Below are 14,004 nucleotides of genomic sequence, written 5' to 3'. Positions count from 1 at the left end.
ACTGTTGTCTCAGCCTAATGGAAACACAGGGATTATTAAACAGGCCAAGTGACATAACATGGCTACTTTCTAAGAAACGACAGCACATAAGCTTAGAGGCCCCTACATCTAGATCTCGTCTGGTCAGGCCCTTCCGTCTGACACCATCTTCACTTCGAAGTATGACAACCTTGAGAATGCTGTGAGATCAACCAAAACTGATCTTGTCGGTCCTCAGGCATTTTTCAAATTTTGCTTTCAATATAGTGACTGGATTTCAATTTTCAAGCGACAGCTTAACCAGTTATATTTAAATAATGACATGAACGTGTTCACATCCTCACTTGGTTAGAAGACCATGATATATTGGTATCACAGCATTTATGAAAAAACACAGAGACAGGAAACATTCCATTTCTTCTGAATATACGTAAACTGTCAGAAAGTACACAGAAAGTTCTAGAAAGATATGTACTAAAGTCTCAATAATAGTTACCTCTAAGGAGAGAGAGCGGGCAGTAGGATGGAAAAGCAGGGTGATTACAAGAGACTTCAGCTTTATAGTAACGTCTCACCTATTTTTGAGAATAAATTATTGTCTCGTATAGTTAATTTTTAAAAGGATCCATGTTAGTTATTTGGCTCTCTTAGGAGTCCTGAATTAGATGGTAGTCATTAACGTGTGAAAAAGAGGTTTGTGGAAAATTAATGTTTGTACTTCATATTCTACTTCTAGCCAAACATTAGGAAGTAGCCAAAAAGTTTTTTTCCAAGCTAAGATTTTGTACAAAGAAACACTTACAACATACTTCAATTCATGAAAAGAACACTGGCTATGCTCACAACATTTTAGACCTTTGATAATGAGGAATATACATTTTATTAACAACTGATACCTTCTATTAGGTTCTATACCAGAAGAAAATCTGGTAGGAAGGCTGAGTTAATAGGAGGAGTTAGCAGAGAACAGAAGCTGGGCCCAGGAATGACAAAATGGAGATGATAATCATAAAACCCAGGTTCCTTACTAGGAAGTCCCTGAGAAGGAATAGCAAGAAGGAAATAAAATGGCCATTGGAGGATACAAATTTTAGCAGTGGCTAAACTTAGAGAAATCCAGGACTTGTATAATCATAGTTTCTAGGAGTAATTCCTCTGAGGTTGTTTGTTTTCTTTTTTTATGCATAAATTCCCAGTTGTGCAATCTCATTTCCTTAGCTCTCACAATAATCCTTTCACAGCAGAATCACTTTTTTACATAACTTCAAAAAGGAATTCTTCCTACATGAGGCATAGGATGTTAGGAAGAGAAACAAACTAAACAACAAATAACGGCTTGATAATAAACCCTGTCCAAGGCAGGGCACCAGGAGGATGCAGCTTCTCGCAGGTTCAACCGGCTTATGCTTGGAAGGACTGTGGGCCGGCTACACGTTAGGGGTCTGTGGATTGATAGATTGATATTCTCTAGGAAATATGAAGATAACGTAGTCAGTTTTCACTGTGTTACCAAATCGTTCTGGGAAACGCATACCAGACTTGGAGGTGCCAATGAACTTGATTATCCCTATGCTTCCCTGTGTTCATCATGTCCACACTCATTCTGCTATCCTGCCTGTCCAGCTTACGGACAGACATAAAGCAGCACCCTTGATACAGTAAAATAAGAGGTGAAACCAAAGCTGTACCTGAGCTGTGGCTTCTCACCCGGCACGATGGAAGCAACAAGGCCACAGGACCTGAATTTAGCTTCCTCGACGACTTGCACTCTGTTGTTGAGGAGCGTTGATACACACGACAAACTCCCAATTCAATCATGTGAACTCATTTCTTGTTATTATGTTTCACTCAAAACTGTCTAAGTGAGTTAGTGTAACTCATTATGTTTTCACCCAAAGGGTTTGCCTGCTACTTCTTGTTTTTATCTCAATTAATTTTGTGTCTGCCGGACACTTCTATGTCTTGCACTTTTGATTTAAAAATAAAGCTAATTTGGGAGGTGTTTAAAGCTTTATTAATATTTATATGGCCATTAGCAGTGGCTATGAGGTTAGCAGGTTTCTTTTTAAAAATAGAAATTCTCCTTCCAATACTGTCTCTGGGCTGCAGCTCGCCCACTCTGACCACATCATTTTTAACATTTTTCTTAGGGCACAAAGCAGAATTTCACATAAGGTCATAGAAAAGTTGGTTTTGGTTTTCCCACCATTTATCTTGCCCATTCAGCTCAATGAGTCAGACGCACATAATACATTTCTTTCTCTGACTTTCCTCTGAAATTCAGAGGCAGCACTTTCTCCCACTTAAGTGCATTGGTGCTGTGTAACAACCAAGCACTATTCTTCACTATCTGTTTCCCCTCATCCAACTGGAACTTGCGCTGGGCAAGTAAAAAAGAAGCGCCTCGAGGATTCCAATAGGACGCTGAAATACAGATGGAGGGATTATTCCAAAGAGGAAGAAAGAATCCAAAGGGCACGATCCATACCGAATAATGTGGCCGTCACCCCAGACCCACTCCTCTGCCCATTCCTCCAACCTCCAAAAATAAAAAAATAAAAATAATACAACGCTTTTATAAAGCATAGTAGGGCAAATGAGGAAAACCCAGTAGAAGATATGACCATCTATCGGGAATAACAGGTCTGGAGGCTGACCAAGTATGACAATGAGACAAATAAAAATAATTGGATTGTGCTGAGAGAAACAAGGATTAGGAAAAGGCAGCGCTGCACGAAGTTTTTGAGAGCACAAAGCTATATAGCCAGTGTTCCTGAATTCTTATGCCTACACCTTCATGTCCCGGATGTGTGATCTCAGGCTTGTGATTTGACCACTCCGTGCCTGAATTTCCTCACTTGGAAAACGGAGAGATCAGTACTGCCCTCATTGAGGCTTTGTGAGGCCCACAAAGTTAATGGAAGAAAACATCTTGCATAGTACCCAGTACATGTATATTAAGTGCTCAATAAATTCTTGCTGCACGGAAAAATTTGGACAAACTAAGTCAAACACTGAACTGAGTAGCAAGTAAGATATAATGTACGTTAAAACAATAATACCCGTACGATATTTCTACTGACAACCATGGAATTATAAACAAAATTGAAAAGTTTGATGTAAAATACAAGAGTTTTAATAGTTTTCTCTCCTGCTGTTAAAAAAAAAAAAAGGGAAAGTCAAGGATAACTGGAACTATTTTGTCTTTAAGGGAGAAATTCCTATCATGTTTAATAACATTTTATTTGCCACTAACGCACTTGTGTTAACCTGGCATCTTTCATGCATTGCTTAGAGCTGTGCTATCCAATACGGTAGCCAATAGCTATAAATGGCTATTGAGCACTTGAAATATGGCTGGTCCAAACTGAGTTGTTCTATAAGTGCAAAACACGCATCACATTTCAAAGACTTAGAATATAAAACATCTCATTAATAATTTTTAATATGTTCACATGTAGAAATTATAATATTTAGAAATACTGAGTTAAGTAAAATGCAATACTAAAATTAATTTCACGTATTTTTGGTATTTATTTTAATGTGACTACTAGAAAACAAATTACATATGTGACTCACATTTGTGGTCTGCATTATGTTTGGACAGCACTGGCTTAGATCAAGAAGGAAAATAAGCCACATTATTATTATCATTACCACTTCTAACCATCAGTTATTGAGTACTTAATCTGCTAGATGTTTTACAACATTATTTGTAAGCATCACAATAGCTCTGTATATTAGGCTGTATTTTCTCTCTTGTTATAGATGAGGAGAAAGTTTCAGAGTGCATATTGCCCTAATCACAAAGCTAGTAGTGTTCAGAGCAGGAAAGAATCCGTGTCTGTCTGATTCCAAAGCCTGGGTGCTTTCTCCTGTACCAGGAGCCACGGAGAACCAGGGGAACGTGAGGGGAGAAAGGGTCCTCCATGAGCAAAGGGAACCTAGCACTTTGCCAGCAGGGCCCCTTGTAGGATGTGTAAGTGCTCTAGTCTTTTTTTGTTTGTTTGCTTTTTCTCCCCAAAGCCCCAGTACATAGTATATACCCTGGTTGTGAGTCATTCTAGTCCTTCTGTGTGGGATGCAGCCACAGCATGGCTTGAGCCGTGTGCAGGTCCATGCCCAGGATCCAAACCGGTGAACCCCAGGCTGCCGAAGCAGAACGTGCAAACTTAACCACTTGGCAACGGGGCCGGGCCCTGCTCTAGTCTTAATAGGGCACAGACTTCCTTAGAATTCATCGACAATTTGAGTAATGCTTTATCGCCCAGGAATAGAACCATTTTGGTTCCATTTTACCTGAGCCTAAGCCCCCATATGTCCACAGAAAAAGGAGGAAAAGAATTCACAGGCAACATAGTGCATATTTTAAAAGGAAATTTTAAAGAGATAAAGTATATCTACAAAGACGCTATTTGTCACATTATTCATAAAAAATTCAATAGGTGGCTAATTAAAAAGTGATAATTTTGATACCTAGTTAACAGTAGAAAATGCCTAGGTGTTATATGACATAAAAATCAGAATATGGCATTATGCATACACTTATTACAGTTCAGAAAAGGATCTATCTATCTATCTGAAAGACAGGGAACACTCGAATAATAGCTTTGTATTAGGGCAGTTCTCAAATGAATGAGAGGCAATTTTGCCCCCCATGGGACATGTGGCAACACTGGGAGACACATTCAGTTGTCACATCTCAAGGGGTGCTATAGAGATGCTTCTAAACATCCTACAGTATACAAGACAGTCCCCAAAACAATGAATCATCCAGCCCCAAATGTCAATAGTGCAAAGACTGAGAAACCTTGTAATAGGGCAACGGGATTATAAATTTGCTTCTATTCCACTTTCCACATTTTCATAATGTTACACTGTTTTACTGTATAAAATTTTTTCTCAGATACAAAAAAAAATTATTACTAAAAAAGAGTAACACAGAAACTAAATCTAAATCACCAACATAGAAGGTTATTATATATATGGGGATGGTGCTGGGTGTTGGAGTAGGGTCTACGAAATAAACTCCTTTTAAATATTTCTTAGATTTACTAAAAACTACATCCCCAAAGGATATATGTAAATTACTTATAGGTTACAACTTGGCCCTGTTTGCTCAGTCACCGCTCGCAGTCGGAATGACTGATTCAACATCTAACAGGAAATTGGCACTCCTTGCACTGTTGGGATAGCATTTGCTAAACATCAAAATATTTTTCTCACTCCTCTGAGCAAGTAGTGCTTCATGGGTGTTATTATTCCTGAGATTGACAATATATGCTGCTATTTACACTGCATTTTAGGAAGAGATATTTTTACTGGCAATTTTCTCCAGTATCTGCATCACTGTGATAAAAAATAGAAGCATAAAACTTACACTTATATAAATTCTGTTTAAAGACTACTCATTTTATGAACTGAACTACTTATACTAACAGATGATCTGATTAAAGATTTCACAAAAGTAGGTCTCTACGTCTTGCTTGCAGGCATGAAAGTGTGCACCTGCTGTTCATATACTCATCTTTGTCTTCGTTCATTTACATCAACAAGGAGATTTTAAAATAAAAATATATAAAGAAAGTACCTATTTAAATAAGTTTATTGATGCCATAAGAAGGTCTAATCACAATCCATCAAATGTTGGTACTATATCATTTGACCAGAGAAAATTCAAGTGCTCTTACTTAACATTCAGGCAATGAACAAGTCAGTTTTTTCCTTGAGCAATAACCATGGTCCCTGTAATCTCCAGTAAATGACACATTGTCTACCCTATAGTAAGACTCAATAAATATTATGCAAATGAATGAACATTGATAAAATCATACCATTTGCAATCCAGGGTTGTGTCGAACCTCATCTTAAATATTTCAGTTCCCTTTCTTAAGTTTTACTCTTACATTCATTCATTCACCAAAACTTATTACCCATCTGTAAGGTCTTAAAACATGCAGCACATACTACCCCTATAAAACTTATCATTTGCTGGTATAATAATTTGTTTGTACATCTATCTCTTCCACAAAAGTGTCAGCATTTCAAGGGCAAAGACCACATCTTGAGAATTGGTTTCTGATTTACTCTTCAATATAGGACTGGCGGATAAGGAAACGACGGTTCAGAGGACTTGCCTGCAGTCAAGTTAAACTTGCCATAGTTAAAAAGTGATAGAGCCAGGATCTGAACCAAGGACATCTCACGCCAAACTATCTTCTCTCCATTTTACCAAACTGAAGAGAAAATGGGAGTGGAGGTAGAGTGTGGGAAAAGAAGTGTATGAATTAAAACAAAACAAGAAGTTTTAGAGGCTCAGCCAGGTAACATGCAGTCAGAGGTTTCCATTGTATAGACACTGAGAAACAAACAAACAAAAATTCAAGAAACTGATGTGGACAATGGGCATGCACCTCAGAAATAGTTTCTAGGAAGTCAATTCATCCAACATTTATGGAAAATCAACCATGACCATTTGGGCCATTCTAAGTGAATTTTTTGAGGGAAAGGACTATCGTCTTTTGTCTGTTTCTATATCTCTAACTTATAAGTTGTTGGAAGAATGAATGATTATACGACACTGTCCCAGGGGAAGGGGTCCCTCTATAAAGTGACTTCAAAAGGTAAGCCAGGTGAGATAAATCCTATACTAGGCAGCAAATTGTCAGACTGGGGCATTAACCTCAACAAAGCAGAAAAGAGATTCTGAGGTATATTAATCCTAATTGTAATTTCCCAAGTACAAAAACCAGAAATGTTTATCAGGATCACGCCATCTCATTTTAATGACATCCTGAACAGGCTCTTTGTAAGGGTGATATGTTAATATTGGTAATGCTAGGAGACAGAACAGCAGAGTAACTGGGAAAATGGGTCCTGGAGCCACACTCCCTGGGTTTTGAGCTCAGCTCTGCCATTTCCAAGCTGTGTGACTTCAGGCAACTTACTACTCTTATCTGTAAAGTTAGGCCAGTAATGGTACTCACCTCATCCAGTTGTTAGTAGACTAAATTCGAGCCATGTAAGGCAGTTAGAACAGTATCTAGCACAATATACATGCTTAATAAATATTTGCTGTGATTACTATTTTGTCATCGTCATTATTTTCAAAATGCTATATTAACATATAATTTTTTAAAGAATCATGAGCCTCTTAGAAATAACATGACATTTTCAAAATTACCTAAAGTAAAAAAAAAAAATTAAGTTTTCTGTATTTGGATGAATCTAGTAATTTGGGACATTTTTATTAATTCAAAATTAATGAGGAAAAGCCAAACAAATACAGATGGTGACAGTAATGATGATGATAGTAATAATAATTCTCCCTCTAAAAACTTAACTGTATGATTATATGTGTGTATATGAATGTCTGTTAAAAAACTGTATCTTCAGATATATCAATATATTGCTTTTAGTTATTAAAAGAAATGATTGGCAGCTTGTAGAAGATATAACTTGAACATCTCAAATTTGTAAAGAAGAACTGCAAATCATTCACAAAAGACTGCAAATTGACAAATGAGCTCAGGCAGGGTAAATAACAGTTACAGTTCAGTCTAAATCAGATTTCTTTTTTCCAAATGCAGACTGTTTTCAAAGTCGGACCCAAGCCGGAGCATTCAAGTGGGAAACCTGGAATTCCTACGGGCCTCTGTGCTGTTTTGGTGTACCAGTGTTCAGGACCTCATACTGAATTGTGTTGGGGAAAGTGGTAGCTGATTGGGAAATAACAGCCACACACTGGCTACAAAGATTACAAAGAATAGAGCCCCTCCCAGATTGCTATCGCATCACTCTTGTGTTTGTTGGACATTCACACCGACGCTGAGCCAGGTTTTGTCCTACTAGAACAGGTTGCAGGACGTCTTTTTAAATCATACCGCGGACAGGATAGGTTGGTTACTATCAGTTGCAATCACTAATAAAACAGTTCCCCATCATCAGTCCTACCATCTGTCCTCCGCGTTCTCTCCACACATGGGCCTGGTGGAACAGATTTGGAACTGGCCAAGGTCACTGCGCAGCTAGTCTCCACAGATGGGGACAGTGTGAAAAACCTAATTGCAGCTGTGGACAAACAAACAAGGACACACATGGTTGACAACACCTCTGTCTAGACTTGATGGTGGCTCAGTGTCACCAAGTATAAAAAGCAAGGACATGGTTTCAAGGTAACTCTCTCTCAAGGATAGTATAATCATTAAGAAAATGCTATTGTCAAGTGGTATAAATTTCTCCGAGATATTTAAATATCAACGTTAAAAAATGGCAATAGAGAAGTAATCTTTCCCATCAAACATATATTTTCTAAAATTTCTCTGGAAAATGAAGCCTTTCTTCAAGAAAGGATATGGCTTGGCAATCCATATAGCTCCATAACCCATGTGAAAATCACAAATGTGGCCTGCACATATCACAGAAGATACTGAGTTAGTGAAAGAAATGAAATGACCTCGTTCCACATATTTATTTCATCCTGTATCAAGATTTCCTTTTCCCACTTCTTTTCCAAAACAAATGACCTTGTTAGAAACATTACTGGTTTATTGTGTTTTGACAGTACTTAATTGGGTACATGTACCTTCCATTCCATATTCCCAAGAAACTCAGCAAAATGGAATCACACATTGAAGTTGCTATCCTAGATTTTCCCCTTGAAATACGTGGGACTCCAGAGAATTTGGATTGTCAATGTCTTTTCTAGATACTCAAACATGTCTGGTCACTTAGGTTTAAAGCCAAACTGGATGCGCGTTACTTTTTGAGAAGTTGTTGAATTTAAAATAAGTTATCGAGTCAGTGTATTTCAAAAGATTGTTGATAAAAAAGAACATTTAACTGTAACCATACTGAACAGACAGTTGATTATAGAAAGACATGTCAGTGCACATATGGCAGCCGGATAAATTATGCACATCTGGATTACTTTTGGCAAGAAACATAGCTAAGTGTCTAAAGCCAAGTTTAGCAATCTGTCACTAACAATATGTACATTTATTTTAAAATGTCAAGGGCTCAAAGTCATATTTTCTATTTCTTCATAAACTTTCCAGCTCTTCATAAGACAGCAAACAGGTGACAAAACACATTGCCCAAACTGCCAGAGGCTGTATAAATAAGGGGTAATTTTGAACTTCTCACCACATATACAAGAGGATTCAAAGTCTGCAGCAAACTCATGCATTGTGGTATGTACTAAAATCCAGAGCGCAAGTAAAAGTGTTAACATTTTACTTTAGAAGTTGGTTGAAAAATGCTTTCATATAAAAATATGGCTGGCCCCTACATGGAATAGTAAACAATATAACACTCTGGGCAAAGCAAATGGAAATAGTATAATGGTGTCTACTCATAAAAGGAGAAGACCAATGACTCTGTGATCATCTCAGATTAAATTTCTTTTTTCCTATTGCCAATTACTGACATCATTTAAACCCTAAAGAAATGTTTTCCTACTGCTAGTCCCCTTGATTAAAAGAAAAGCCAAGAGACATGAAGGTGGCCCAAACTAGCAATAACAAGAAACTTTACAATTGGATGTATGAGCATCAGCCAGGTGGGAATGTAGCAGTACCTGTAAGCACAAAACTCATCTTGACTACAGTGTGCTTGCTAGTTATTCTAACATTCCAGGCTTCTTAACAGCTTCAGTAGGAATGCCAAGATATATCATGGAGACTGGGTGGGGCCCCGTCATTCCAGGTGTTGCCTTCCAGTCTCATATGTGCTGGCAGCAGAGGAAAACCAGAGTGGAACGATTTTATTCATAGGGTGATAATCTGAATATTCGCACTCTGTGTCAGCCTCTTTTCTGGCTCTAATTTGGCAATTGTACTCTTGATTAGCATCTTACTATATGCCAGATCTAGATCATAACATTCTCAAGCGGCATGGGGAAAAAATTCCATGTCTCTAAATTATACAGATTGGTATTCAAACACTAGGTCTACTGCTTACAACCTGAGCCTCATCTATAGAATGAGGAGGATCATGGCACCTACCTCACGGTGTGGTGGTGAGAATTAAGTGCCTAACGCTTAATGAATATTCAAAAATGTTGGTTATGATTGTGATTTTCCTTTTGTCCTCCTTAAAGTGATGGACTGAAAATAACAGAGTTCATAAACCAAAGATTGCCAATAAAATGCTATAAATTCAAGAGAAGGCTTAAAAACAACTGAGAAGAGGGGAGAAGAATAAAGATGAAGATCCAAACAGGAAAAGGCATTTGGTTAACTTTTAATTTGTATCTGCTTTTCTGCTTTTGTAAAGTTTGATGCATAAGAGTATTGAAATCTAAGTGAGCTTAATTGTTTTTCCCCAAGTAAATGGATAAAAGAAAACTGCTATGTCGTTAAGAAAAAGTACAAGTTTTCAGAGCTGTCAGTTTCCACTACTCATCAATTCAAAGGCATTTTAATTTAATGATATTAGAGGTAGAAAGTAAAATAAATCTATTTCCTTCTTAATTTTGATCTTCTCTATTTGACTATATAGCTTTATTTTTAAATTATAACTGGTACAATAATGCTTAAATGAAAGGTAAACATAAATAAACAGATAAAAAGTAAAATAAACAGATAAAAGTTAAATAAAACTTAAATAAACAGATAAAAAGTAAGAAGAATTTTAAATTAATTGAGTCCATTTGCCCATATTTACCATCCAATGTCTCAATGGTAGCAATCTTCACAAAGTATCCATGTTTTTTAGCCTCTCAGTCCTTATATCCCCAGGGGTTTTATGTCCTCATGGGACACAAATGGTCTAGAAATATAAATTAAGTGGATCTGGTAAATTAAGTGAAACTCTAGGTACCAGAAGATTCTAAGATCTAGCAAGCTGAAGAGAAACATTCTCAGAAAAACCCAAAGCAAATCTGACAGTATGATTCTTAGCAGTGAATACAGAAGAACAAGAAAAGTCATGGGTTACCATACTACCATATTGCTTTAAAGGAGTTAAAGTCTCCTTGCCCAAGGAAGCTATTGTAGGGGAGGAAGACATTTCCTCTTCCCAAATGTGGGTTCGTCTGGCCAGAGAATGAATTAAATTCACATGAGACAGAATAGCAAGAGAAAATTAAACAAAGCTTTATGAGGAACCATGGCCCGGGGCCTTTCTTCCCGAAGGAAGAAAGGGCACCGAAGAAGTGGGGTGCACATAGTGGTTATATACCCCCAAACAGGGTGTTTCACATGTGATTGAAATGTCCCTCCCACAATAGTCACAAGATTGCCCTGTCGGCATGGCGCTTGATGGACACAGCAGGTAGTGGTCTGCTATCTCGGTGGGCGTAGCAGGAGGCAAGTCTATTGTCTGGAGCTGGGCAGTCACAGGTGAGTGCAGCAGCAATCAGTTCCTAGCCTAAGGAAAGATGCTTAATCCTTGAAGAAATGCCAACTGTTGGGAGGGGGAGGGAAGTCAGTTACAGGAGGTTACCAGAGAAGCACAATAAAATGCAGATTTAAGTCCTTGCCTTTGGTATTGATTAAGAGTTGCTAGAGAGAAGGTCATCACCTTTCTTCTTCCAGGTACAGAGAGGGCGGCACATTTTACAGATAGAGATTTACCTTACAAATGTAAATGTGTCCTAAGGAAGGGCAAGTTCCATTCCTCAGAGCCTCCTTCCCTGTCCCAGTTTATCAAAAGCAATCAGCCTCAAATAATCCTGATGCCAAAGAGACATATCTCGGGGTGGCCAATTTCAGGTCCTTACACTATTAAGGGAATTTATAATTCAGATGGTAAAAATCAATATTCATGATCTTTGCCAAGTTAAGGAGGACAAACATAGAGGATCCTTCCAATCCTAGGATTCTCTTATTGTCACTAGTCAAACAAGGGACTTGGGGAAATTGACGTGTTCTCCCCCAAGGAGACATGAAGTTTCTTCATATGGAATTATATGAGGTTTTGACTAATACTATTTTTCTTGCTTCTTCTGTGACAGTCATTTAAGATTTTTATTCACAAGACAGCCAAAATGAAAAAACAGAAGTTAGAACAAAATAGTGTTGGGGTTAACAATACATGTTTACTTTTAAATAAACTAGAATATATTCTATGTGGGTCTCTAAAGCCATAATTATTTAACCTTGCATTTAAATTATAAGCTTAACGTCAGGTAAAAATTTAAGTACCATATAAAATGTGGTAAATAAACACATGCTAAGAGTACAGACTACTAGGAAAGAGTATGAGCTGTGCAGTCACACAGACTAGGATCTGTATACTCACTGTGTAGTTCATCTTCTAATACATTAGCTTTCTGATGTCTACTAATAATAAACTATGCATCTGGCTAAGTGTATCTGTGCATGTAAATAACACATACATCACAGTGTTGGTATGAGGATTAAATCAACACTTCATATGACGCCTGGCAGACACACAACAGCAAACTAAAAATGAGGGTGGTACAGAAGGTAATGTGATGGGAAATTGATGCATATCATGATACATATTAAAATTAAAGCCTTTGTGATAAACTCTTTGAAACAGTGACAAAGAATATCCATAAAGTATCTTTGAGAAGGTGATCCTCACCACAGAATTAAATCACAATGAATAAAAAAATCTCCTAAAAATCACCTTCCTCAGGCCAAAACATTACATTTTTAGTTGAAATCTTTGTTAGAAGCTAGTAAGTTCTAATAGATCCTTGAAGTATATAACTGCAACACTTAAAAGATGGAACTAAATAACTAATAAAATTCACAGTGTTAATTGGGTCCATTGTAGCAGTCTTTTGGTAAACCCTCCAGACTATGAATAAAACATTTGTGGAGGCAGACATCACTGTTATTCCTAAAAAGGTTCTTGTGTTCATGAAGGGGTCAACCATTGGAACACTTCAGGTGCCATTTACTATCTGTCTAAAACTCTTCCCACAGCAGTTACTGAGCTGGTGATTAATCCTTATTAGCTTCCCTTACAGTAACAGACTCTATGATATTAGGGATCTTTCAAGTAACCCTAAAGGTATTAAGTTATGCTTCATCATCATAAATACAAATTCAACAAGGAGAAATTAGGAGTACTGATTAACTTTTTTTACGCCTATTAATTCAATGTCATTCCTTTGAGCTCTTCAAAGTCTAACCTTCTTCTGGATGGAATGCAAAAGGATAAAGTGATGTTTTCTCAAACTGTGATGTTTAAGAACGGCTGCTACTGGAAGAAAAGAAGAACATGGTAGGAATATCTGGAAAATAATACAGAAAATATGGCTGCAAAGAGCAACTTAAAAAGTGTCTTAGGAGGTCCAAGTAGAAATTCACCGTTAGACAGTTCATTAAATTTTTCAAAGGTCCATCACTGAAGAGAGGCTGGAGTGGTGGCTGTCGACTCCAAGGAAGTATTCCCCAGAAAAATGAACTCAGAAGCAGAGTAAATGTAATGAACTCACAGCAAAGCAACCCACCTTCCAAACAAGGCATGAAGGATTAAAAAGGTCTGACGGAATTTAGCATCCCATGTCAGACATTATGTGGGGAAAACTTTCAAGGGAAAAAAATGTTCAAGCATTTATGCTAAATGTTCCCGTGGAGTTCTAATTAACATGTAAAGATAAAGTCTTGGGTCTGCAAAAAATAACTGATAAAACAGCTAGTCCTGATAACGGGTAAGTCACTTTTAGAGTCTTTTCCAACATCCAGGTGAGCTGTCTCTTACTTGGCAAAGACGAGAGGTTTCTGCCCCAGGGCAAGGGGGGCAAAGGGAGGAAGAGAGGCTCTATCATGACCTCAGATTTTTAACTATATTTCAAAGGATATTTTATAATGCATTTGTGAACATTTTGGTGGATTCTGGAATCTGAGAAACCACTCCTTTCAAAAGACGTAATTAATAAAGTGTTATGGAAAAAACACATGATGACGGCATCTTTCTTGGGTTATGCTAATTTGATTATCACAATTCTAAATAAATTCTAAACTAACTATTTCTTTCAAACAATGGAATTTACAGTATTTAAAAGGACTGCCCACATAAGATTCTTTTGAATTTAATTTTATTTCT

The 14,004-nt window shown here is 37.4% G+C and overlaps 1 protein-coding gene across 5 annotated transcripts in view; it reads right to left on the bottom strand.

Moving 5' to 3' along the window:
• Positions 1-14,004, bottom strand: part of ARL15 (ARF like GTPase 15) — a 401,393-nt gene that overhangs the window by 153,489 nt on the left and 233,900 nt on the right. The window contains exon 5 of one of the 5 annotated variants that reach the window (XR_011506481.1): positions 7,933-8,049. The exons of the other annotated variants lie outside the window; for them this stretch is intronic. The gene's annotated coding sequence lies outside the window, so the exon portion shown is untranslated. The remainder of the gene's footprint in view (positions 1-7,932; positions 8,050-14,004) is intronic. 5 annotated transcript variants of the gene reach the window in all.

This window comes from Equus asinus, chromosome 10 (assembly GCF_041296235.1).
Source record: "Equus asinus isolate D_3611 breed Donkey chromosome 10, EquAss-T2T_v2, whole genome shotgun sequence".
NCBI classification, from domain to species: domain Eukaryota; kingdom Metazoa; phylum Chordata; class Mammalia; order Perissodactyla; family Equidae; genus Equus; species Equus asinus.
This window is presented reverse-complemented; position numbering and strand designations above follow the sequence as displayed.